Source organism: Odocoileus virginianus, chromosome 1 (assembly GCF_023699985.2).
Source record: "Odocoileus virginianus isolate 20LAN1187 ecotype Illinois chromosome 1, Ovbor_1.2, whole genome shotgun sequence".
Taxonomy (NCBI): Eukaryota; Metazoa; Chordata; class Mammalia; order Artiodactyla; family Cervidae; genus Odocoileus; species Odocoileus virginianus.
The window spans coordinates 80234252-80261715 of record NC_069674.1 but is presented as its reverse complement, the minus strand read 5'-3'; the positions used below and the strand labels follow the sequence as shown (position 1 = coordinate 80261715).

The 27464-nt window shown below is 37.1% G+C and overlaps 1 long non-coding RNA gene across 1 annotated transcript in view; it reads right to left on the bottom strand.

Moving 5' to 3' along the window:
* Positions 1 to 25927, bottom strand: part of LOC139037069 (uncharacterized) — a 293540-nt gene extending 267613 nt beyond the window's left edge. Inside the window, exon 1 of the long non-coding RNA XR_011489865.1 lies at positions 25740 to 25927. This is a non-coding gene — a long non-coding RNA (uncharacterized lncRNA). The remainder of the gene's footprint in view (positions 1 to 25739) is intronic.
* Between the last annotated feature and the right edge of the window lie 1537 nt (positions 25928 to 27464).

Here is a 27464-nt window from a genome sequence, read left to right as displayed (position 1 = left end):
TACTGAGCCCATTTTGATGTTCCCTTGATATCTCTAATTTTCTTGAAGAGATCTCTCGTCTTTCCCATTCTTTTATTTTCCTCTATTTCTTTTCATTGATCACTTAGGAAGGCTTTCTTATCTCTCCTTGCTATTCTGTGGAACTCCTCATTCAAATGGGTATATCTTTCCCTTTCTCCTTTGCCTTTAGCTTTTCTTCTCTTCTCAGCTATTTGTAAGTTTTCCTCAAATGACATTTTGCATTTTGCATTTCTTTTTCAAAGGGATGGTCTTGATCACTGCCTCCTGTACAGTGTCATGAACCTCCATCCTTCAGTCACTCTATCAGATCTAATTCCTTGAATCTGTTTGTCATTTCCATTGTATAATCATAGAGTATTTCATTTAGGTCATACCTGAATGGTCTAGTGTTTTTCACTAGTTTCTTCAATTTAAGTCTGAATTTGACAATAAGGAGTCATGATCTGAGCCACAGTCAACTCTCAGTCTTGTTTTTGCTGACTGAATAGAGCTTCTCCATCTTTGGCTACAAAGAATATAATCAATCTGATTTCGGTATTCACCATCTGGTGATGTCCATGTGTAGAGTCTTTTCTTATGATGTTGGAAGAGTGTTTACTATGACCAGTGTGTTCTCTTGGCAAAACTCTCTTAGCTTTTGCCCTGCTTCATTCTGTACTCCACGGCCAAATTTGCCTGTTACTCCAGGTATCTCTTTACTTGCTACTTTTACATTCCAGTTCCCTACAATGAAAAAGACATCTTTTTGGGGTGTTGGTTCTAGAAATATTACTTTTTTTTCCCCCTAAAATATTGGGCAGCAATTATGTGGTCTTGAGTTTTCTTTGTGGGAAAGGTTTTAACTACAGATTCAGTTCTTTAGAAGATACAGGGCAGTTTAGCCTCTTCATTTCGTCTTAGTTATCTATGAAAGTTTTATCAAGGGATTTGGTAAATTTATCTGTTTATTGTCATGGGCTTGTGCCATACCCCTATCATCAGCTTGTGTTGATGTTCTCTCTTTCCTGATATCTGTAATTTGTGCCAAATTGCACTCATTGCACTCATTTCACACGTTAGCGAAGTAATGCTCAGAATTCTCCAAGCCAGGCTTCAACAGTACATGAACCGTGAATTCCAGATGTTCAAGCTGGATTTAGAAAAGGCATTGGAACTAGAGATCAAATTGCCAATATACACTGGATCATGGAAGAAGCAAGAGAATTCCAGAAAAACATGTACTTCTGCTTCACTGAGTATACCAAAGTCTTTGACTGCATGCATCACAAGAAACTGTGGAACATTCTTAAAGAGACGGGAATACCAGACCACCTCTCCTGCCTCCTGAGAAATCTGTATGCAGATCAGGAAGTAGCAATTAGAACTGGACAAGGAACTATAGACTGGTTCCAATCGGGAAAGGAGCATGTCAAGGCTGTATATTGTCACCCTGCTTATTTAATATATGTAGAGTACATCATGAGAAATGCTGGGCTGGATGAAGCACAAGCTGGAATCAAGATTGCCAGGAGAAATATCAATAATTTCAGACGCAGATAACACCACTCTTATGGCAGAAAGCAAAGAACTAAAGAGCCTCTTGATGAAAGTGAAAGGGAAGGGTGAAAAAGTTGGCTTAAAACTCAACATTCAGAAAACTAAAATCATGGCATCCAATCCCATCACTTCATGGCAAATAGATGGGGAAACAATGGAAACAGTGAGAGACTTTATTTTGCCGGGCCCCAAAATCACTGCAGGTGTTGACTGCAGTCATGAAATTAAAAGACGCTTGTTGTGATAAGAAAAGCTATGACCAACCTAGACAGCATATTAAAAAGCAGAGACATTCCTTTGTCAACACAAGTCCCTCTAGTCCAAGCTATGTTTTTTCCAGTAGTCATGTATGGATGTGAGAGTTGGACTATAAAGAAAGCTGAGCGCCGAAAAATTGATGCTTTTGAATTGTGGTGTTGGAGAAGACTCTTGAGAGTCCCTTGGACAGCAAAGAGATCCAACCAGTCAATCCAAAATGAAATCAGTCCTGAATGTTCATTGGAAGGACTGATGCTGAAGCTGAAACTCCAATACTTTGGCCACTTGAATTGAAAAGACCCTGATTCTGGGAAACAATGTAGGTGGGAGGAGAAGGGGATGACAGAGGATGAGATGGTTGGATGGCATCTTCGACTTGATAGACATGAGTTTGAGCAAGTTCTAAGAATTGGTGATGGACAGGGAAACCTGGAGTACTACAGTCCATGGGGTTGCCAAGAGTAGGAAATGACTGAGCAACTGAACTGAACTGAATAATTATACACAAACTCTTCAGAATATAAAAGAGAATACTCCTGATTTCACCATATGTAGCTGCATTATCTGGATAACAAATGAGTATTAATGCATGCTCAGTTGTGTCCAACTCCTTGAAACACCAAGGACTGTAGCCTTACATGCTCCTCTGTCCATGGGATTTTCTAGGCAAGAATACTGAAATAGGTTGCCATTCTCTTCTTCAGGGGATCTTCCCAGCCCAGGGATCAAACCTCTTGTGTCTCCTGCACTGGCAGGCAGATTCTTTACCACTAGCACTACCTGGGAAGCCCCCAAAGTAGACAAAAACCTGACAGAAAAATAATTCTACAGACTAAAATTCTGCAATAATATGTTAGCTAATTGCATGCAGCATTAAAGAAAGACTATATCATGATTGAGTGGGTCTTTCTAGTGTTAAGTACAGTCCTTGCCTCTACTTCATCTACCTGTTAACACTGAAATATCTCCCTCAATTACCATTGGATGCCTTATAAAGCTTTCCCTGTAACCAAGTGGTAACTGAGAAAAATCTCAGGATTGGTTTAGAAATGGTTCAATCTAGCACAAGTCAAAAAACTGACTATTGCCCTGCTAAAGACTTATTGAAAGAGGGCTATAATAGTGAATGGTGATAGAAAAGTACCCAGGCTAAGGAGCTTTGAGAAGTACTCTTGCATGTATATTTCCTGGGAAGGAATATTGGCCTGAAGTAAGGCTAGTTGATCAAGAGCCTGAAAGAGTGAAATTAAGAAAATTAGAGACCAAGAAGTACAGAAAATAAGTGTATAAATGGACTCATGTGAGTGTACTGAGTGTGAAACTTTTTCTTATGTTAATATTCACAAGAGACTGTAGGAGAGACAGAAGAATCCAGGTGGGACAGGATTACTTGAGCAATAAATGTCAAAGAAATTCTTCCTAGGGAAGAATTAGGCTTCCTGACTTCAGACTACACTACAAATCTACAGTCTTCAAAATAGTATGATACTGGCAGAAGAACAGAAAAATAGATCAATGGAACTGGACAGAAAACCTAGAAATAAACCCATGCATCTATGGTCAATTAATCTATGACAAATGAGGCAAAACTATACACTGGAGAAAAGACAGTCTCTTCAATAAACAGTCCTGGGAAAACTGGACAGCTAAATATTAACAAATGGAATTAGAACATTCTTTAACACCATGCTCAAAAATAAACTCAAAGTGAATTAAAGACCTATATGTAATATCGGATACTATAAAACTCTTACAGGGAAACCAAGGCAGAACTATCCATGACATAAATTACAGCAGTAGTCACAAAGAATCAGACAGGACTGAACAACTGGACTGATCTTTTTAAAGCCATCTACAAAAGTAGTGAAAATAAAAACAAAAGTAAATGAATGAAACCTAGTTAGAATAAATAAGTAGGACTATAAACAAAAATGAAAAGATAACCCACAGAATGCAAGAAAATATTTACCAACAATGTAAACAACAAGGGATTAATCTCCAAAATATACAAATAGCTCATGTGGCTTAATATCAATAAAACAAACAACCCAATCAGAAAATGGCCAGAAGTTCAAATAGAAATTTCTCCAAGGAAATCATACCAATGGCCGAGAGGCACATGAAAAGATGCTCAACATTCCTAATTACTAGAGAAATGCAAATCAGAACCACAATGAGGTATCACCCCACACTAGTCAGAATGGCCAGCCTCAAAAAGTCTATAAAACAATATATTCTGGAGAGGTGTAGAGAAAAGGGAACTCTCCCAACTGTTGGTAGGAATGTAATTGGTATAGCCACTATGGAGACTATGGAGGTCCTTAAAAAACTAAAAACACAGTCACCATATGATCCAGCAATACCATTCTTGGGCATTTATCTAGAGAAAAACATGGTTTCAAAAGATATATGCACTCCAGTGTTCATTGCAGCTCCAATTACAATAGTCAAGACACGGAAGTAACTTAAATGTCTATCAACAGAGAAACAGATAAAGAAGATGTGGTACATTATACAATGAACTATTATTACTCAGCCATTGAAAAAGTGAAATAATGCCATTTTCAGCAATATGGATGGACCAAAAGATTATCATACTAGGTGAAGTAATTCAGACAAATATCAGTTCTTTATTTTTGTTCATTCTCTTGGTTATTTTCCAGCATTGTTTTTAATTTTATTCTTTGATTTACCTCTATTTTAGTCTTATCTTCCAAGATGCCTTTTCTTTCTCTTTAATTTCTTAAAGAAATTTCCTAAATTTGATCAACTTTTTTACATTTATTTTTACTTTTTAAAATCTACATCTATGATTAGTATTTGAGCTTCTTAGAGTGTTTCCATATTCCCACATGCTTTGAGGCATTTAATTCATTCTATTGTATGTTATAGTTTTCTGAAGGGGTGTTATTTAGTTTAGTAGGGGTGATTTAATTGCTAGTATGTTTTAAATTTCAGTGTGTGTTTTTTCTTATAATAGTTTACATAACTAAACATTGCTCTTGTACCTTCATTTGAAGTTATGACTATATACATTTCACTTCAGTTGCTATTTATTGTTACTACCTCAAAAAAGTAAATGTTAATGAGGTTTGTTGCTAATTTATATTATTGCTCACTTTTATAAATCATACTCTCTGTACTGTTGTTGTTTAGTTTCTAAGTTGTGTCTGACCCTTTTTCAACCCCATGGATTCCTGCCAGGCTCCTCTGTCCACGGGATTTCCCAGGCAAGAATACTGGAGTCAGTTGCCATTTTTTTCTCCAGGGGATCTTCCTGACCCAGGGATCCAACCCATGTCCCCTGCACTGAAGTTGGATTCTTTACCACTGAGCCACCAGGGAAGCCCTTTCTCTTGATTACTACTGATTTAATATACAATTTTCCATTCTTTTAATGTTTATAGAATGCTCTATCCTAACAATTACTTCTTGCTCCATCAAATATTATTACTGAATGTTAATCAACATGTTCCTGTACAACTTTTATATATAATTGATACATCCATTGTGCTTTGAAACTGTCATAAATAATACTCATGAATTTTTAAAATGGAATTTTACTTCTTTAGAGAAAAAAATTATATATAATACTTTAGTTTTAAAAACACCAATAAATTAAAAGTTTTTCTATGTTGGCTAAGAAAAATAAGCTCTAGTTTTACTCTAGATTTAATATTGCCTAAAAATAATTGATGCGAAATACATAAATTCTCAAAAGATTGAGAGTATTCCAACAAGAGACAAAATTCTAGTAGTGCTTTAATTAAATATAACTATCATCTGCTCTTTTTCACAAATTTCTGGGAAGCATTTAGCATAAAAACATGTTGAAAGTTCAGTTTCCATTTTTATTTTTTAAGTTCTCTCTATAGCCTTACATATTATGCATTAAGGAAGCATATTTTTAGCAGCTAGTCTACCTTTAAAGAGCTGAGCCAAGTTTTTACATTTGAAATTCATCCTTAAGTCAGGTAAATAAAATATATTCTTTTCTTTGAGTTTTATTGTGAAAACAGTATATCTTTACTGCCAGAAAGCAATAAATATCTATAGCTATCTATAATCTGACTACTCAGAGTAGATAAGATTCTATATATTTCCTTGAATCTCTCAATTTAACACTTAGTGAAAGTTAAAAAAAAAACTTTATATCCTAATTTTTAAAATTTATCCTAGCCTTTCTCAAACAGATGCTGAAGTAAATAAACTCATCAGTCTTTTTTTCCCCCAACTTATCAGCCACAGAATTGTTAAGATACCTATGTGTAGTATAATACTTTTTATAAGCAAGAAGTAGAATTTTGTTATTCAGTGACATTGTTCAAATCTCAATTAATATCTATTCCTTACCAAACAAGGAAGGGGAGACCTGCAGCCAGTGGGTGGTGAATGGCCAAAGCTTACATAACAACTGCCTGTGAATTAAAATTCATTTTACAGAAAACTATTTTCAATGAGTTTATGATGAGTACCATTTTATCTCTGAGGTCCGGGACTTTTACTTTGAAGCAACCTGTTGGGTTTCTTGACAGATTTCTATATCTTGCAAGATATAAAGATTATATGTTGTTAGTTAAGGGAAAAGGCTGTTAAAAAATAAAACAGTATTTCAGTGAATTTGAAGAATATTAAATGACTTTGCTATTATAAAATTTATTTTTCCTACATATTAGGTACTTTGTCTCATTTGACATAATTAAATTTAAGGACAGTATAGCCTCAATAATGCAAACGTCAATGAAAACTAACCAAAATGACATTCTAAATTAGATTTTTTAATTAAATGTTTGTCAATATTTGTTGTATTTGTAACCTTTTATATTTAAAACCAGTTTAAGATTTCATGTCAAGTACTTTCTTTTTCCTGCAATAATTTACATTTCTACATGTTTCATATATACAAATTTTCATTCATATATTTCTCTATGTTCTGTGTGTGTGCTAAGTCACTTCAGTCCCAACCCAGGGATCAAACCCGCATCTCTTGTGTCTCCTGCGTTGACAAACAGGTTCTTTACCACTAGCGCCACCTGGGAAGACGATTTCTCTATGCATGCTTATGTTTAAAGAATCTCAAAAAATAGAGATGCCTATTGCCCAGTGTCATATCTCTGTTAGGAATGGACACTATGGAGCAAAGTGCAACATGTATCTGAAATCTTGTTATTGGTTCCATAAACAATAAAGCATTTCCCGTATATATATATAAGCATTTTCAGAGAAAATATTTAAAACAGAAACATCCTATGATTATACTGCCTTTAAGACAGTTAACTTTGCTTCACACATTTTCCTATCTCTCTCTTTTACAATTCCGGTATAAGTCTTTTTATTACCTTATATCAGAAAATTTTCAGTGAAAAGTAAAAATATTCATTATTTCCTTTTTTCTTATACTTATGAAAGGGTGTAGAAATTTCATCTGTGAATTCATGATTAAAGGCCTGCCTTCAAAGGACCCAGCTGCCCAAATTCACAGTGGGTGCTATGAAAACAAGTGGGACTAAAATTAAATTTAAAGGGTTCTTGGATGTTAGTGGCATGATTTATCTGACTGAAGCATATTCAAATCCTCGCTGAAGGAAGATAAATCAAACTAGACCATAAAATATTACAATTGACAAAAAATCAAATGATTGAGAGCACAACTGAATAGTACAAGATCAAAGAAAAATATGTTAGCAAGAACGAAGCCCAGCAGTAATAAAAAGGAGAATTAGATCCATACAACCCTGATTGTATGGAGTCTGAAGATTGGAGTCTTCAGAGGAAGGATAAAAATAAGCACTTAAATAAAACATAAGAAAGAAAACATTAATAAGTAACAATACTAAAAGGATGACCACATATTTGAAAGAAAGCCAAATATATTAAGAAGATGAATTATTAAAGTTAAATCTCCATACTCAGTAGATTGGACATATAAATCTGGAATTGACAGATTGCTCTAATACTTTTATAATTCCATAATTTTATACAAGTCACTTCCTGCCTTAAGCCCAGAAATATCTCCACAGATATAAATACTTTGAATAATATTTTTGTCTATTGTAGCTATTATTTTAATATTTCAGATTAATCATTTATTTTTAAAATATATTATTTATAAAGTAATTACTATACTTGTCCATTGTTTGCAGCTGTATGACAAGTATACCTTGACAATCCCTTGTCAAGAATGAGGGGGCAGGAAAAATAAGCTAGGGAAAATATACACTGCAAAATGCTAAATTCACCAATGAACTAAGGTATATTTAATATTTTTAAGGCAAAACTTAAGAAAAACTGTGAAAAACAGATTGTTACTTTAACTGTTTTTCAACTTGATGGCATTTGCAGTAAGAAGTAAATGCAGGGTTAACTACCATGCACTGGTGGATCATGAGTACCAAACAGACAAAGCTCAGATTTAGTAGAAAGTGGGTAATAACATTGGAGACATTCAAGATAAATATGGATGTCCCTCTTGTTGTGGAAATATTCTCCCATAAAACAAATAAAAAGTAATGTTTTTAAAACTGGCTAACATATTTAAGCAATAGATACTTGATTAGTTGAAACATTTTCCTTACATACCTTTCAAGACAGCAAAGACTTGAATAGAAGGGAATTACAGAGAGGTGATCCCAAAATCTAGCAGAGCTTCTTCCCTTGAGGTATTTGCCAGTTTCAAAAAGATTGATGGTGGATTGAGAATAGAAATCTCATGAAGAAATATATAACAAATTCTGAACTTCAGTTACCCAAGGAAGATAGTCCCTGGAAAAATCCCTCAGTTGGAACATCTGACAGTTCTCACCATAAGAGTAGGGATAGACCAAAAATAGATGAAGATTTAAGCTGACCTTCAAATCATTTCAACCTCTGGTTTCACTTAGATATATGCCTGTATCAAATGCTACCCAAAATTAAGAGTGAATTCTCTATGAATTTTTTAAAGTTTTTTTTTCCTATTTTAAATAAGGAATAACAAAGAAACAGACTAACAAGAGAAAAAACATATTAGAATTATCAAATAAAGACTTTAAATAACTATGATTAGTATTCATGAAATAAACTACTTGGTAAGAATATTCAGTTCAGTTCAGTTGCTCAGTCGTGTCCGACTCTTTGAGACCCTATGAATCGCAGCACACCAGGGCTCCCTGTCCATCACCAACTCCCAGAGTTTACTCAAACTCATGTCCATCGAGTCGATGATGCTATCCAGCCATCTCATCCTCTGTCGTGCCCTTCTCCTCATGACCCCAATCCCTCACAGCACCAGGGTCTTTTCCAATGAGTCAACTCTTTGCATGAGGTGGCCAAAGTATTGGAGTTTCAGCTTCAACATCAGTCCTTCCAGTGAACACCCAGGACTGATCTCCTTTAGGATGGACTAGTTGCATCCCCTTGCAGTCCAAGGGACTCTCAAGACTCTTCTCCAACACCATAGTTCAAAAGCATCACTTCTTTGGCACTCAGCTTTCTTCACAGTCCAACTCTCATATACAAACATGACCACTGGAAAAACCATAGCCTTGACTAGACGGACTTTTGTTGGCAAAGTAATGTCTCTGTTTTTTAATATGCTATCTAGGTTGGTCATGACTTTCCTTCCAAGGAGTAAGCGTCTTTAAATCTCATGGCTGCAATCACCATCTGCAGTGATTTTGGAGCCCCCCAAAATAAAGTCTGACACTATTTCCACAGGTTCTCCATCTATTTCCCATGAAGTGATGGGATTAGATGCCATGATCTTAGTTTTCTGAATGTTGAGCTTTAAGCCAATTTTTTCACTCTCTTCTTTCACTTTCATCAACAGGCTTTTTAGTTCCTCTTCACTCTCTGCCATAAGGGTGGTGTCATCTGCATATCTGAGGTTATTGATATTTTTCCTGGAAGTATTGATTCCAGCTTGTGCTTCATATGGCCCAGCATTTCTCATGATGTACTCTGCATATAAGTTAAATAAGTTAAATAAGCAGGGTGAAAATATACAGCCTTGACGTACTCCTTTTCCTATTTGGAACCAGTCTGTTCTTCCATGTCCAGTTCTAACTGTTGCTTCCCGACCTGCATACAGGTTTCTCAAGAGGCAAGTCAGGTGGTCTGGTATTCCCATCTCCTTCAGAATTTTCCACAGCTCATTGTGATCCACACAGTCAAAGGCTTTGGCATAGTCAATAAAGCAGAAACAGATGTTTTTCTGGAACTCTCTTGCTTTTTCGATGATCCAGCAAATGTTGGCAATTTGATCTCTGGTTCTTCTGCCTTTTCTAAAACCAGCTTGAACATCTGGAAGTTCATGGTTCACGTATTGCTGAAGCCTGGCTTGGAGAATTTTGAGTATTACTTTACCAGCGTGTGAGATAAGTGCAATTGTGCGGTAGTTTGAGCATTCTTTGGGATTGCCTTTCTTTGGGATTGGAATGAAAACTGACCTTTTCCAGTCCTGTGGCCACTGCTGAGTTTTCCAAATTTGCTGGCATATTGAGTGCAGCACTTTCACAGCATCAGCCTTTAGGATTTGAAATAGCTCAACTGGAATTCCATCACATCCACTAGCTTTGTTTGTAGTGATGCTTTCTAAGGCCCACTTGACTTCACATTCTGGGATGTCTGGTTCTTGGTGAGTGCTCACACCATCATGATTATCTTGGTCATGAAGATCTTTTTTGTACAGTTCTTCTGTGTATTCTTGCCACCTCTTCTTAATATCTTCTGCTTCTGTTATGTCCATACCATTTCTGTCCTTTATTGAGCCCATTTTTGCAAGAAATGTTCCCTTGGTATCTCTAATTTTCTTGAAGAGATCTCTAGTCTTTCCCATTCTGTTCTTTTCCTCTATTTCTTTGCATTGATCTCTGAGGATGGCTTTCTTATCTCTCCTTGCTATTCTTTGGAACTCTGCATTCAAATGGGAATATGTTTCCTTTTCTCCTTTGCTTTTTGCTTCTCTTCTTTTCACAGCTATTTGTAAGACCTCAGACAACCAGTTTGCCTTTTTGCATTTCTTTTCCATGGAGATGGTCTTGATCCCTGTCTCCTGTACAATGTCACGAATCTCTGTCCATAGTTCATCAGGCTCTCTGTCTATCAGATCTAGTCCCTTAAATCTATTTCTCACTTCCACTGTATAGTCAAAAGGGATTTGATTTAGGTCATAACTGAATGGTCCAGTGGTTTTCCCTACTTTCTTCAGTTTAAGTCTGAATTTGGCAATAAGGAGTTCATGATCTGAGCCACAGTCAGCTCCAGGTCTTGTTTTTGCTGTCTGTATAGAGCTTCTCCATCTTTGGCTGCAAAGAATATAATCAATCTGATTTCGGTGTTGACCATCTGGTGATGTCCATGTGTAGTCTTCTCCTGTGTTGTTGGAAGAGGGTGTTTGCTATGACCAGTGCATTCTCTTGGCAGAACTCTGTTAGCCTTTGCCCTGCTTCATTCTGTACTCCAAGGCCAAATTTCCCTGTTACTCCAGGTATTTCTTGACTTCCTACTTTTGCATTCAAGTCCCCTATAATGAAAAGGACATCATTTTTGGGTGTTAGTTCTAAAAGGTCTTGTAGGTCTTGATAGAACTGTTCAGCTTCTTCAGCATTACTGGTTGGGGCATAGGTTTGGATTACCATGATCTTGAATGGTTGCCTTGGAAACGAACAGAGATCATTCTGTCATTTTTGAGACTGCATCCAAGTACTGCATTTCAGACTCTTTTGTTGACCATGATGGCTACTCCATAGATAATTATAAAGGTTAAGAAATCTGCCTGAAATGCAGGACACACAGGAGACATGGGTTTCATCCTTGAATGAGGCAGATTCCCCTGGAGGAGGAAATGGCAACCCACTCTAGTATTTTTGCCTGAAAAAATCCCATGGACAAAGGAGCCTGGTAGGCTACAGTCCATGGGGTTGAAAAGAGTCAGACACAACTGAGTGACTAAGCACACAAAAAAATAGGAAAGAAAAGAAAAGAGGTAATAACTTTATGATTTTCCTATGCTACAACTAAAAGGTAATACTCAGTAGAGAAGGTTAGTAGCTGATTGGGCATGATTAAAAATTTAATAAATTGGAAAATGAGTCCTATGTTAATGAATTTGGCCTGCTATAACAAAAATATCATTTATTGGGTGACTTAAACAACTTCAGCATTCTGGTCTCGAGAATTCCATGGACTGTATAGTCTATGGGGTCACAAAGAGTAGGACACGACAAAGTGACTTTCACTTCAGTTAAACGACGAACCTTATTTATCACAGTTCTGATACTAAGAATTCCAAGACCAGGGTTGGGGCAGATTCAGCTCCTGGTGGGAACCCTCCTCCTGGTTAGGAGATGACTACCCTCCTGCTATAACCTCAAGTCACAGAAAGAGATGATCCCACTCATGAGGGCTCCACCCTCATGATCTAATTACTCCCCAATGGCCCCGCCTTTAATTATCATCACAGTGGAGGGTGGGGCTTCAATATGCAAATTTGAGGGAACACAAACACTGACTTCATAGCAAGACTTAAGAAAATATCCACATTGAAACAGAGAGAGAAAAAAAAGATAAAAGTTAAAAATATACTGGAGTGATAAATGGTACCATATGTGTAAGACGTGGTCTTTAAGAAAGAGAGAATCATCAAAATAAATATCTGAAGAGAATGGGTTAGACATTCCAAAATTAAAGACATCAAGCTAAATATATAAAAAGTACTGAGAAGGCCAAACAGGATATATATAATAATATCATACTTGATACATCATAATAAATCTGCTTAAGACTTTAGACAAGAAGGAAATACAAGAAACAACAAGGAAAACAAAATACAAATATAGTTGAACAATAAGAGGGTTAGGGTTGCTGACCCATTGCACAATCCAAAGTCCACACAGAGTTTACAGCTGGACCCCACCTATTAACATTTCTGCATTCTCAAATTCAGCCAACTGTGAATCACATAGAACTTTAGTATGTATCTGTTGAACAAAATTCATGTCTAAGTGGACCCATACAGTTCAAACCCACGTTGTTCAAGGGTCAACCATGAAATGTAACACCCTCAAAGGAAAAATAATAAGACTAATACTTGTCTTCTCAAAAGAAACAGTGGATAAGACAAGAAACAATTACTTGAAATGAAATAGCATACTTAAAATATACTGTTGCTAAATAGATCACTTACTCTATGCAAAATAAAAACATTTTTAGATAAGGACTAAATTAGACAGTTATCAGCAGCAGACACAGTGTGTGAAAGTTGGTCAGTCGTGTCCAACTCTTTGTGACCCTGTAGACTATAGCCTGCCAGGCTCCTCGTCCATGGAATTCTCCAGGCAACAGTCCTGGGTGGGTGGCTGTTCCCTTCTCCAGGGGATCTTCCCAACCCAGGGATGGAAGCCAGGTCTCTCACATTGCCGGTGGATTCTTTAATGTCTGAGCCACCCAGAAGCCCATAGGAGGCATAACTTACAGATAATCCTGAAACATATTCTTTCGGTGAAAGCAAAGATAGGCCAGAAGAAATGATTATCAACAAAACGTGTAAATATGTGGGTATGTGAATATTAACTTTGTAAAATAATAAAAATATCTCATGGACCTTATAATATATCTGATATTTGATATATCAATTAAAAATGGTGAGAGGGGATAATTGAAGTCAAAATACTGTGGAAAAGTCCCTACACAGTGAAATATTGAGAGTTAATTCACTTCAAAATCTAACAAATCAAGAGTGAAAGTGGTAATCTCTATAATAACCACAAAAATAAGAGTGAAAGGATATATAATGAATGAGTTAAAAAGGAAAATGAAATTGTAAAGATAAAATTAAAAATATTAACTTAGTAGAGGATAAGAAGACAGAAAAGGAACATAGAAAATGTTATAAAATTAGAAAAAAAAGGAGTAAAATGTAGATTTAAATCAGATACATGAATAATTACTTAACATATATGTCAACTACCAGATTGGCTTTAAAAATACACTGCTTATGAAAGACATATCATGAATATCAGAACCCAAAATGTTTGAAAGAAAAATGAGATGACTGACACTACCAAAAACAAAGTTGTTTCAGCTATACAAATGTCAAGCAAATTAGACTTTAGAAATACTACTGAGAATGTTGTATGTAGAATGAGAAGAGCAAGGAGAGAAAAATAGGCCTTCTTAAGTAAACAAAGCAAAGAAATAGAGGAAAACAACAATAGGCGAATGACTAGACATCTTTTCAAGAAAATTGGAGATATCAAGGGGATGTTTCATGCAAGAATGGGCATGAAAGACCTAGCAGAAGCAGAAGAGATTAAGCAGAGGTGGCAAGAATACACAGAAGAACTATACAAAAAAGGTCTTAATGACCTAGATAACCACGATGATGATGTCACCTAGAGCCAGACATCCTGGACTGTGAAGTCAAGTGGGCATTAGGAAGCATTACTACAGACAAAGATAGTGGAGGTGATGGAATTCCAGCTGAGCTATTTCAAATCCTAAAAGATGATGCTATTAAAATGCTGCAAACATGCCAGCAAATTTGGAAAACTCAGTTATGGCCACAAGAATGGAAGAGTTAGTTTTCATTCTGCTCCCCATAAATTCAATGCCAAAGAATGTTCAAACTACTGAATGGAAAAGTTAGTTTTCATTCTACTCCCCATAAATGCAATGCCAAAGAATGTTCAAACTGCTGTACAATTGGGCTCATGTCACATGCCAGTAAGGTTTCACTCCAAATGCTTCAAACTAGGCTTCAGTAATACATGAACCAGGAATTCCCAGGTGTAAAAGCTGGGATTAGAAAAGGCAGAGGAACCAGAGATCAAACTCTGAACATCTGATGGATCATAGAAAAAGCAAGGGAATTGCATAAAAACATCTACTTTTGCTTCAGTGACTACATATAGCCTTTAACTGTGTGGATCACAACAAACTATGGAAAACTCTTAAAGAGATAGGGATAACTGCCACTTTACCTATCTCCTGAGAAATCTATATGAGGGGAAAGAAGCAACAGTTAGAACTAGACTTGGAACAATGAACTGGTTCAAAATTGGGAAAGGAGTATACCAAGGCTGTATATTGTCACCCTGCTTACTTAACTTCTACGCAGAGTACATCATGCAAGATGCCAGAATAAATAAATCACAAGCTGGATCAAGATTGCTTGGAGAAGTATCAACAACCTCAGATATGTAGAAGATACCACTCAAATGGCAGAAAATGCCTCTTAATGATGGTGAAAGACAAGAGTGAGAAACCTGGCTCAAAACTCCCCATTGAAAAAGCTAAGATCATGGCATCCATTCCCATCACTTCAAGGCAAACAGAAAGGGAAAACGTGGAAACAGTGACAGAGTTTTTTTCCTGGGCTCCCAAACCACTGTGGATGGTGAGTGCAGCCATAAAATTAAAAGACGTTTGTTCCTTGGAAGTAAAGCTATGACAAACTTACATAATTAAAAAACAGAGTCATCACTTTGCCACCAAAGTCCAACTAGTCAAAGATATGGCTTTTCCAGTGGTCATGTATGGCTTTGAGAGGTAGACCATAAAGAAGGCTCAGTGCTGAAGAATTAATGCTTTCCAACTGTGGTGCTGGAGAAGACTCTTGAGAGTCCCTTGAACAGCAAGGAGGAGATCAAGCCAGTCCTTCCTAAAGGAAATCAACCCTGAACATTCATTAGAAGGGCTGATGCTGAAGCTCCAATACTTTGACCACCTGGTGTGAAAAGCTGACTCATTGGAAAAGAAACTGATGATGGGAAAGACTGAGGGCAAGAGGAGAAGGGGGTGATAGAGGATGAGATGGTTGGATGGCATCATGGACTCAATGAACATGAATTTGAGTAAACTCAGGGAGATAGTGAAAGACAGTGAAGCCTGGTGTTATGCAATCCATGAGGTCACAGAGAGACACAACCAAATGACTGAACAACAACAAAAGCTGAGAATATGGAATATTTAATAATAATTAAATGTTAAACTATTAAGTAGTTATAATAATACTAGATTTTACACTTAATAATAAAGAAAGCAAAAATTGGTATAACAGAAGAAATGTAAAATTCCACTATCATAGAAGCTTTTTTTTTTTTTTTTTACAGAACTTAGTAACAAAGAGAGTAAGTCAATAATAATCAAGTTTACTGAAGACATGAAAAATAATTTGACCTAATAACCACATAGAAAATACCACATCTAACAGCAGAGTACACTTCTTTTTCAAGTGATACTGCACAATTTACTAAAATAGAGCATGCTGTGAGATAAAATAAATATCAATTTTAAATGTAATATATAGTATATCCTCAGCACATTTTAGAAGTAAGCGAAAAATCAGCAACCAGAAGATAATTGTAAAATCTCCAATACTGAGGGAAATATTAACCTTTTAAACAACCTATGTATCAGAGAGAAATCACATTAGAAATTAGAAAATATTTTGAAATTTAAAACAATGAAAAAGATATTTTTAAAATTGGGCAGGAGAACTGAATATACATTTTTCTAAAGAGGAAATACAGAGGGCCAAAAGGCATATGAAAAGATGCTCAACATTACTAATCAAAGACATGCAAGTCAAAACCACAAAGAAGTATAACCACCTACTGGGCAGAATGGCTACTATCAAAAAGAACAAATGTTGGCAAAGATGTGGAGTAAAGTGAACCCTGATACACTGCTGGTAGTGCTGTAAATTGGTGCAGCCACCAGGGAAACAGTACTCAAAATTATAAAAATAGAACATATGACCCAGTAATTCTATCCCCAAGTATGGATTTTAAAAAACAACAACACTTGTATAAAAAACATGCACCACATAGTTCATAGAAGCATTATTTACAATTGCCAAGGTATGAAAGCAACCTAGGTGTCCATCAACAGATGGATGGATTAAAAAGAAGTAGTATATATTTTTCTATATATCTACATTTATATCATGGAATAACTACTCAACTATAAAAAATAAAATTTGTCATTTGCAGCAATATGGATGAACTTGAAAGCCATAAGGCTAAGTGGAATAAATCAGAGAGGGAAAGACAAATACTGTATGTTACCACTTTTATGTGGAATCTAAAAAATACAACAAACTAGTGAATAAAATAAAAAAGAAACATAGACATAGAGAACAGTAGTAGTGGTTACCAATGAAGAGAAGGAAGGAGGGAGGGGCAGCATAGGATGTAATCACATGTGTGAAACTTTTGGGGATTGTAAAGCACTATGGAATTCAAAGACATTTTCACTCAATTAAAAAGGTATTTCAATTAATAATGCCTACTCTGACTCTGGCTATAAATTGGAGCCTTTTTCTATTCCTCAAGCTCAATCAGAGCAACAAGAAAAGTTTTAGCAAAAGAAAAGGAAATCTCCCACAATTATGAGATAGATTTATATAGATAACACCAGGCTATGGTAATTTAGGTTTAAAGTCTCCTCTGTGTTGAAAACAGTTATATCATGCTAAGGATAATCAGTCTAGTAACACTAGAAAACTGGGGTACGTGCCTTATAGATGGTGGTGCCAATGTATAATTTCCCTGAAAGATAAAGATTCGTACAGAGTAGACTAAGTCAGATGACCTGGGATATACTGGGCTACATCTAATGGAAGCTCTTAAGTCTTACTCGTGACTTGCTGGCTATGTTCTTTGTATTTCACCTGTTTTACAAAATTGCTATTTCTTACAGTGCCAAATGTGTGACTGAGGCCTCTGATAAAATAATAAATAGTTCCCTATGAGATCGATGATGATGGCAGTGTAACTCTAGATATGAGAAAAAGCAACAAGAGGGAATGTTTTCCTGGACCAAGAGGCTAGTAAGACAGCTGGTCCAGAGAATTTTGGATACTGTTTTATGGCCTAGTCCAGTAACAGCACATTAAGTGGCCTGTCATGGCCACTGCAACTGCTGACTTTCAACGGCCCTGAAAGGAGTTCAGGGTGAAGATCAAGAATGAGGTGTTCCGTGCTCTGTGAAAACTGACAAAACAGGCCTTCAGATAGTTAGATCTTTTCAAGAGATTTTTATGAGTCCCAATTCTTGCATCTTCTTATACCTAGAGAAACACTGACATCATTAATGGTGCCATCTGCTTTGGCTATTAAAAAAATTTTACAATTAAAAGTCAAAATAGAGTACTCAGCTATGGTTCAGACATCCTGAAAAATATACAGATGTTACTATGGGTGTAATTTCAGATTAGACATTGTATTGTTAAACACTTGAGTTTTCTGAGTCGTGTCAGGCTTAGATGCCACCATCCTCAAAACAATGTCTGCTAAAAGCTAGTAACTTATACCTTACTTTTTATAAAACTAGGTAACTGGCCACCTGGCTAAAAGTCTCCCCGAAGTGCCAGTTCCAGACTGGGTTTCAGGCCTATTCTTCTAAAAGGAAAGAGATTTATTTTGTCTATTAAAATTCCAGTTATCCCTCCTCCAGCTACTACTAACTGGGTATGTTACAACAAAATGGCAGACCAAGGGATTGAGATTTTAATCATACAAGGCTCAGATCTAGGACTTGGAACTCAGGGAAGGTCAAAGAGGCTGAATTAAGCCTATATTTTAGACTACAGCAGATGTGTACTCCAGAGTCGCCACCCCACAGAGTCCTGCTCAGTTTTAATTTAGAGAACAGGGCAACTATGACTGTGATAACTTTCTGTCAAAATGGGGCATAGGACTGCCTCAGCTTGGAGAAGAGACACTGAATTGGAAGTATTCCTGAGTTCCAAGGAGTGGATTCATACAATTGCTAATCAGAGAAGGGAAGAAATACAAAAACAGAGGGGAAACAATCAAATGGTGGTACAGCCTTGAGACGGGTCCTGGTTCCTACTCAAAGAAATATGCATAACAATGTCTTTTGAGTTCTTCTACAGAACTGGAGCCCCCACCCAGGTGGAAGATGGTAACTTCAGACTAAACACAAGATTCCTAGAACACAGCTCTGTTGCTTGACCACCAGCCAATCACCCCAAATGTTGCCTCCTGTTTCTGGGGACCAGTGATGACCATCCTGTTAGGTCTCCTGTTTGGCCCCTGTCTATTTTATCTCTGAGAGGCACCAACAGTTTCAAACTAAGTTGCTGTTATTACAAGAGTAAATGCTGGCTTCAGATATAAAACACCCCAACTTAGGTCAGGTATAGAGAGACTTCTGCTCTGCTAGGCAGGCCTACGCCCAGGCACAGCAGGAAGAAGTTACAGAAGAAAGAGACCTCCGCCCCAAGTCCCAAAACGCATCTTGAGTATGAAGTCTCTCAAGGGGGAGTTGTTAGGAAAAACATACTGCCTGTCTGTCCACCTAATGTTACTCAGATCTCAATATTCGACTGTCTCCACAAATGATATAAAAGACCCATGATTGGGCCTTCCATAGAAACAAAGACGGGGGAATGTGGGGCTGCTGGGGCTGGCAGGGGGCCCAGACCTGGGTTTCGGTGTACCCTGAAATGGTGGGATTCCCCGCCCCCATCAGGTAACCTGGAGCCAGCCAATCAACATGCGCCTAGCAAGAAAAAGGGAACCTATCAGGGGAAAGCTGAAAAGCCCACGAACGCCCAAGTTTGAAAAAAAGCCCGTGAAGGTTTGGGCCAATAAGATTACTTTGCAAACATGTAACCAATCGGCTTAAGCCAGCTACCAACTGCTTATGCACACATTATAAATTGGGTAACAGCTTGAGCTCAGTGCTCTCTGACCCCGTACCACTGCGTTGGACTCGCGGCGGGAGCCCTGACCTCGAGTCAGCAATAAACTTCCCTTTTGTGTGTGTGTGTGTGGGGGGGGGGGGGGGGAGGTATTTCAAAACACAATGGCTGTACCAAAATCATACATAGAAGGAAATACATAGCCTAAAAGATGTTGTATCATAAAGAAATTAAAACCTATGGTTGAAAAACATAAACCAACTTTCTTACAAAGAAAATATGTGCTTCAGGTCTTGCTGCTTACAATCTACATATTACAAAAAAGGAAAGTGTTAGTAGTATAGTGTTAGTTGCTCAGTCATGTCCAACTCTTTGTGACCCCATGGACTGCAGAATACCAGGCTTCCCAGTCCATGGGCTTCTCCAGGCTAGAATTCTGGATGGGTAGACATTCCCTTCTCCAAGGAATCTTTTCAACCCAGGTATCAAAACCAAGTCCCCTGCCTTGCAGGTAGATTCTTTACCACCTGAGCCAAGAGGGAAGCACCAAAAAAAAAAAAAAGTTAAACAAAAAATGGGTTAAGCAGCCATCTCACAAAATTAGGAAAAAAATAACAAATGAAAGTTAAAGAAGGTAGAAGGAAAACAATACAGATAACAGGAGAAACTCAGGAAATAGAAAATATACAACAAATAGGATTAACAGAGCTATTAGACGATTCTCTGAATAAAATTAATAAAATTCATAAAATGATAGGTCTCAACAATGAAAAGGAAAGAATAAATCACACAAGGAATGAGAAATATTAGACACTGTTTTCGACTCTAGATATTAAAAATTTTATGAGTCCATTTAAATAATTATATATCAACTAACTTGAACAAATAGATAAAATTTATAAATCTCAAATAAAATAAAATGTAATCAAACTTACATAGATTAAATGAAAGACTGAAAAGGTAGTTATAAAGAAGCCCAAATGTAAAAATAATTTTTAAAAGAAAACCTAGAATTTTCTACCAAGAAAACACTTGTCCTAGATATTTCCCTGTTGAATTCTTCTTTGTTTATTAAGAAATAAACAAACCTCCCTTTTTTTCCAGAAAATAGCAAAGAGAAAGAGAGGAGAGAAAGAAAGAAACCAATTATGAGGTCAGAATAACCTTGATAATACAACCTGGTTCTCAAGCTCATTGGCAAAATAGATGGAAAAAATCTAGAACAAAATACTGTCAAAAAAAAAATAGAAAAATATGCCATGTTTATGGTAATTTAGTTTAAATTTAGCTCTTTAAATCTAAAGAGCTTAAAAGAGATTAATAATAGAAATCCAAGTTGAAAGAGAATAATTATACTTGGAATATAAGGAAAATTTTGTGATCATTAAATAAAGTGGGAAAATGTGGGAAGTATTTGCCTTATCAAATACCAAGACTCATGTATAACTACCTAAACTAATACAGGGCATAATTTGACAAGTTACAGATAATTTGACAATGGAAGAGAATTACTAAACATTGAACTAAATTAAAATAAAAATATATTATTCATCAAAACAACTCTGAAGTAAATGAGTATGCAAAATACAAATGCCAAAATATATTTACAACATTTAACACTGACAAAGGCTAAGTATCAAGATTATATAAAGAATGTCAGCAATAGCAATAAAAGAAGAAAATTATGAACAGTTTCTCGACAAAGGATGAAATCAGAATTATCAATGGGTATTTTTTTTTTAATACTGCCCTTCATTAGTGATCAGGGGACTGCATGCTTAAAGTAGAGAAGATAATTTCCACACCACAGATTGGTAAGATTCACAAATTATTAGACACCATCAAGTACTGGCAAAGATGAAAAGCAATCTGATGATTCACATTCCATTGGTAGGAATGCAAACTGGTTCAGTTGTTTTGGAAAACCACTTGGCATTATCTAACAAAGCTGAAGTTGTGCATATCCCCTGACCCAGAAATCCAACTGCCGGCTATCTGCTGTTGTTCAGTTGCTAAGTCACATCCAACTCTTTGCTAGGTATGCTGCTGCTGCTAAGTCGCATCAGTCGTGTCTGACTCTGTGCGACCCCATAGATGGCAGTCCACCAGGCTCTGCCATCCCTGGGATTCTCCAGGCAAGAATACTGGAGTGGGGTGCCATTTCCTTCTCCAATGCATGAAAGTGAAAAGTGAAAGTGAAGTCGCTCAGTCATGTCCGACTCTTTGCAACTCCATGGACTGCAGCCCACCAGGCACCTCCATCCATGGGATTTTCCAGGCAAGAGTACTGGAGTGGGGTGCCATTGCCTTCTCTCTATGGCCTAGTTAAACTCGTGCCCAAGAACACTGGGGAAGATATAAGAATGTCCATACTACAACTGTGCTATACCTATATGAGATATGAACATAAGGACAATGAACAATTGTCTATTAACTAAATTGAAGTATATGTATGCACTCACACAATGAAAGATGGTACTACAAAACTGTGACTATAGAGGGAAAGTAAGAAAGTTAAGAATGTTCCAGTTTACTGACTTTAATATTCACTGTGTAATAGAGGCTTGGGGAAGTTGGACAATGAATTGAAGGGCATGGTAGAAAGTGACACAGAACTACCCAGTGTCTCTGAGCCCCAGCTGAGGTTGGCAGTCTACAATCAGTAATGGTCAATTATTAACCACAATTATTATCACTATCAACACTTGGTGGGAACTATTAGCTCATTGATAAATTCACTCACTTATTCACTCTTTCATTTTCAAAATTATTAAGAACATCAGACAATACTGAATTTATATACTTTATACAAAAAAATATACTTTATACAAAAAACAATTGTACAACATGGTGAGTGATTTGGTATACAGTTTGACTTGAAGGCAATTTGGCTAGCTAAAGGAATTTAATATATATATAATTGTATTAAGATATGAATGTTATGATAGTGAGATGAAATAAAATGCCACAGAAATTCAGGGAAGATAGAAATAATAAAAGTTTCTCTAAAAGTAAATGTAAAAGCTTTACTTACTTTATATTTTTACCATATTTTTTGGTCATCTGAAATGATCACTATGATCTACTGCTTTTTCTTATTTTTAGCATTCTCCTTATCTTGAATTTTCTTATTTTTTTGAACAGAAAAAATGGCTTTTATTCACATTCTTGTTTTAGATTTCAAACAGAGTACTGTAGGGTTATAAGTCTAATACTTAGAAATGAATTCATTATGTGAGCATGCCAAGTCATTTCAGTCATGTCCCAGTCTGTGTGACCCCATGGAGCCCATTAGGCTCCTCTGTCCATGGGATTCTCCAGGAAAGAATACTGGAGTGGGCTGCCATTTCCTCCAAGGGATCATCCCAACCAGGGATCGAATCCATGTCTCTTTTGTCTCCTGCAGCTGCAGGCAGGGTCTTTACACCACTAGTGCCACCTGTGAAACCCAAATTTGTCACAGAGAAACACAAAGAAATATATAGTACAATACAATAAGGAAAGCTTTGTATATTCCAGTAAATATATTAGTAAAATTACCTTTGACAAGTAATTTTGACCCATTTAACAAATTATGAGGATCTCAATCTAAGAGGTATCTATATTTTTATTAATATTAAAGAAACTAACAAAAAATTAAACGCATATGAGACCAATCTATTGTTTGTCTCTCTCACACATACCCACACACATACATACACACACAGACACAATGTTAAATGTCAAAAATATGTTTATAATAAGAGTCTGAGAAGCTATTTCTATTTTTGTCACTTTTTGGGGTAATTTTTGTAAATCAAAAGAACTTGTTTTGTAAATAAATTGCAGGGTTTTTTGTTTTGTTAAAAAAAAAAATGATAGGACTAAATGAAAACATTCAGAAGATTCCATGTCAAAAATAACAAGTGGCAACACCATTTAAAAAAAATGAATAAATGCAAAGGACAAGATAAGTTAAAGACCCAGATAGACAATTTTTTTCTATACTACCAATGCTATGTAATTTTAAAAAGACAACTAAATTATTTATATTTTATTATCCTCACTTATTTTATCTGTAAAACAAGGAAAATAATATTTTCATCCTAGATGGACTGCGTGAGAAGTATTTGAGGAAGAAGCTTAGTCCTGTCACGTGCTTCAACTCCACTTTGGTTGACTGTACGTACAGCCTATGGAACATATTTGAAAGTATAGAAGAAAAACATAATTACTGATTTATTTCCTTAGTAGCTTAGTGTTGATCTTGGAACTTTACAAACAACCAAGAAAGCCTGTGTTGCAGGCTTATTGCACTTAGGGAGTATGACACAGTTACCCAATAGACAATGAAAACTATCCACTTTTATCATTCTTCTAGAGACAAGTAGGTACTCCTGAAAATAACACTATTGTTTACAATTTGTTGGGTGTATACTGCTCCTCCCTTTCTCTTCCACAGGCAGCCAAGCAGCAGATGCAGAGATCCAGATCTCTGTGAAGACCCTGACAGGACCATCATCATTGAGGTCGAGTCGAGTGACACCACTGACAATGTCAAAGCTAAAATCCAAGACAAGGAGGGCAACCCGCCTGATGAGTGGCATCTGATTTCTGCAGGCAAGCAGCGGGAGGAGGACAGCACTCTGTCAGATCACAGCATCCAGAAAGAGCCTGCCTGGCACTTGATGCTCTGTGTGCAAGGCAGCATGATGAGCCTTCCCTTTGCCAACTCACTCAGAAATACAGCTCAACAAGATGATCTGCTCTAAGTATTATATTTGCCTACACCCCCACGCTCTCTGCTGCCACAGGAAGTGTGGCCCCACCAACACCTGCACTGCAAGAAGAAGGTCAAATAAGGCCCCTCCGCCAGCTTCTCCTTTGCCTGCAAAATGGCCTCCTGTCCAAGCCCCATGGCCCTGAGACGGCAATAAATCTCTTCTGCTGACTGGGGAAAAAGTAAACATACTCCATATATTTAGGATCCCAGTTTACTAAATAGCATGTTTACTAAATATTATTTTTTTAAAAAACAGTCTGAGAATTATTGCCTGCTGGTGATGCTGAGTGTCTTAACAACAGCTGAGATCCAACAGTATGTAAAATGATGTTATTTATAAATGAGGAAAATATTCTTTAATATAAAAGCTTCCATATAAATATGTAATGTTATTTTATGTGGAGAGTTTTATCTTTATATTCAAATATAAAGTATTTTATAGCAGAAGGCTTTCATCTAATATATAAAAGGAGAATTCAGGACTTCAAGCATGAGTCTACCATAAGTTCAGTAAATATTTCTATAAAATTCAAATAAACCATCACTGACTATGCATTTGTGTATATTATTTTCTCTGATATTACAACATAATTTTATTTCCTCTCTTGTTCTGTTACTAACAAGAAATGGTAATGTGTGATGAAACATTGAATACACACAGTTCACAATCCCTCCATCTGATAGTTTTGAATTTGTATAGGACTATGAGTCTTTCACCAAAGATTTTCAAAGTCTGTGCTTAATTAAAGCACAGGAAGGACTATAATTAAATGTTTAATAAGCACAGACATCTATTCTTTGGGTATTTGAAGAAACACTTACTGCCTTATTCCCTCTTGCTTTAAAAGTAGTCTTTTAATTATTAGTCAGATAACTGGGGTATTTAGTCTTAGCTCTCTGACAGTGGATAAACTGTTGGATAAACTTACACTTCTGTTTTTCAATTTGTTCATAAGTAAAATAAGGATCTTATACAACACAGTGATTTTCATGTTTTGTCTGAAAGGGTCGCAGATTTATGCCGAGATAACTTGAAGATTCCACGAGTTAATGTTGGAGTGCTCCAGGGCAGAGTGGACTAGTCTGACTAGTCTGACCACAGTCACTCCCTTGACAGCCACTCTCATGGTCTTTAATACTGCGTATGTCTCACATAAATATCTCTAGCTCACACTTCTATATGACTCATATATCTAGATTTATAGTCCAGATTCACATACCCAGCTGCCTATTCAACCTTCCTACTTTGACAGCCAGTAAGACCTCTCAAGTGTGCCCTGGTCAAGATTTGGCCCTTGATTTTCTCCCCTTATAGCTACTCAATTTTAAGACCCCTAATAAGATTATTTTAATATTCTTAGGTGCTCAAGCCAGTAATCTGAAAGTCATCTTGACCCCTCTACTTTTCTTATACCCTGCACATACTGATCCATCATGAAATCCTTTTGTGTTTACTTTTTTTTTTTTAGTTTGTAACTTCTTTTTTTTTTCATATCCATAGCTTAAACTTACTTTCCACTATTGCTGTGTAGTTAGTAGCCTGTCATGCATCCCTTGTGTGGATAACTTGGATTGATTTGATAACCTCACAATAAGTTTGTTTTCTACATTCTATTTTCAACATAGCAACCAGATTGATCATTTGCTGAAGTTAGATAATGTCACCCCAAGGCCTGACAACATAAACAAGGTGGAGGAGTAGGACATGTGCTCATCTTCTCCTGCGAGAACACCAAAATCGCAACCAGCTGCTGAACAACCATCGACAGGAGAAAACTGAATCCCACCAAAAAAAGATACCCCACACCCAGGGGCAAAGGGGAAGCCCCAGCAAGATGGTAGGAGGGGCGAAATCGCATTTAAAAATCAAACTTCATACCTGCCACAGATGCTCAGAGGGTGCAAACAAAACCCTTGTGCACATCAGGACCCAGGGAAAGGAGCAGTGACACCCACAAAAGACTGAGCCAGACCTGCCTTTGAGTGTTTTAGCATCTCCTGCGGAGGCATGGGTCAGCAGTGGCCTGTGGCAGGAGCCAGGTTCTGGTTGCAGCAGAGCTGGGAGGCACAGAGTATGGCCTTAGTCCTCTTGGAGGAGGGTGCCATTAGCCTAACCATAGAACCATTGAGCAGAAGACCCACAAACAGGAGAACAATTATACCAAAGAAGTTCTTGCACTTTTGCAAAACTTCTGGGCACACAACAGATTTCCCAAGCTGGAGATCCAGCCAAGGGACTGAGAATCCCCAGGGAATCTGACTTTGAAGGCCAGTGGCATTTAACTACAGAACTTACACAGGCCTGGGGAAATGAACTCTTGGAGAGCACAACCAAACCTTGTGCACACCATGACACAGGAGAAGGGAGCAATGACCTCACAAGAGACTGAGCCAGACTTGCCTATGAGTGTCTGGGAGTCTCCGGTGGAGGCATGGGTCGACAGTCAGGGGCACTGAATACAACAGTCCTGGCCTAAGTCCTTTTGAAGGAGGTTGCCATTACCCCATGACAGTTTGACCTCAGGCAAAACTACAGGGAAAGAACACAACTCCACCCATCAGTATAAAATTAGATTAAAGATTTACTGAGCCTGGGACTGTCCATCAGAGCAAGACCCAGCTAACTCCACAGCCAGTCTCTCCCATTAGGAAGCTTCTACAAGCCTTTTATCTTCATCCATCAGAAGGCAGATAGAATGAAAACCACAATCACAGAAAACTAATCAAACTGATCACATGGATAACAGTCTTGTCTAACTCAATGAAATTGTGAGCCATGCCATGTAGGGCCACCCAACCCAGATGGGTAATGATGGAGAGTTCTGACAAAACATGGTCAACTGGAGAAGGGAATGGCAGACCACTTCAGCATTCTGGCCTTGAGAACCCCATGAATAGTAGTGAAAAGACAAAGAGATATGACACTGAAAGATGAACTCCCCAGGTCAGTAGGTGACAAATATGCTACTGGAGAAGAGAAGAAACCAGAAGGAAGGAAGAGGCTGAGCCAAAGTGAAAACAATGCCCAATTGTGGCTGTGTCTGGTGGGGAAAGTAAAGCCTGAAGCTGTAAAGATCAGCCTGGAATGTCAGGTCCATGAATCAAGGTAAATTGGAAGTGGTCAAACAGGAGATGGCAAGAGTGAACATCGACATTTTGGGAATCAGCAAACTAAAATGGACTGGAATGGGTGAATTTAATTCAGATAACCATTATATCTACCACTGTGGGCAAGAA